Raw genomic sequence first — 1,204 nt, forward strand, 5'->3', positions numbered from 1 at the left:
TGTCCGCTCCCTAACTCCAAATGCTTCATCATGGAGCGAAGTACAGACTCAACTTCAGGGAAATCGTTACACTACGGCGAATGCGTCTAGTCATGGTGTTGTCATCTGCTGTGGTTAGCATATGCTGTATCCAAAAATAATCATCATGAAGAAAAGTCTTCATAGGCCTGGAAGAGTTGAAAGATATGTGATGCTAAGGTAAACTTGATATCTACTACGTCTACTTTGTATGGCAAATCGTAAATGCTGACAGCAGATTTCGGTACATGCTCCCTTGACTTGCGTATTTTCATTTCTTAGAGAAATCTCAGATTGTGTACTTCCACATCAAATTTCATGCTTTACAAATTGTCACCATAAAAGTCAGTTTAGCTGAATGTCCCAAAAGAGCATTTAAGCTGTAACGAAACATCTCCTTTAAACTAAATTAATTACTCTAATGAGACCTTTCCCATTCACAGTGTTAGCCAAGGTGTGAACAAGGATATTCCTTGGAAACTGCCCGTTCTGCTTCAGGATGTGCGGAATAGCAACATAAGTCCATGATAGTGCCTAGTTGCAGTGGTTACCACTTTTGATCGACAATCCATTCGGAACACTATATACGTTTGGACATATAAAAGAACTTTTGGAATTATTTTTTATTTAATTCACAATACTGAAAGTTCCTTTTTAAATTTTTACTCTTTGTCTTCAAGGGAAAAAGTTTATTTATTGAATTTTACAAAACTTATTGGTTTTGCTTTTTTATATTAAGTTTAATAACACCGATTCGTAACAACAGTGTATAATTTAATGACGAAAGAAGCATTAAATTTGATGGATGTATGTCAATCATTTCAAGTTAATGAAGTTTACCAAAAGTTTGTTGATTTCATTGAGTTTCTTTGGAGCACAGGCCTTTTAGTTGTGCTAAATGGAGTTGAAAGAGCTCTGTGAATTGAAACTATACAGGAAGCGTTGTTTCACTTGTTTGGAACAATGTCTCTGGTCGATACTGTAAGGTAATCTAGTTTTCTATGTAGAATGTAATCTTTACATGTATCTATTCAATATCCAGTTTTGTTTGAAATATATTAACAGCAAAACTATACATTTTGCACGCCTATCACACCTCGCTGACATTCAAAGTGGGTATACGCCATAGTGGGACTTCTATCTTTATAGACATTCCACATTGTCATCAGAGTGCATTCTGTGACAG

The sequence above is a fragment of the Sinohyriopsis cumingii genome, chromosome 18 (genome assembly GCF_028554795.1).
Source record: "Sinohyriopsis cumingii isolate HCF-2022 chromosome 18, ASM2855479v2, whole genome shotgun sequence".
Lineage (NCBI taxonomy): Eukaryota > Metazoa > Mollusca > Bivalvia > Unionida > Unionidae > Sinohyriopsis > Sinohyriopsis cumingii.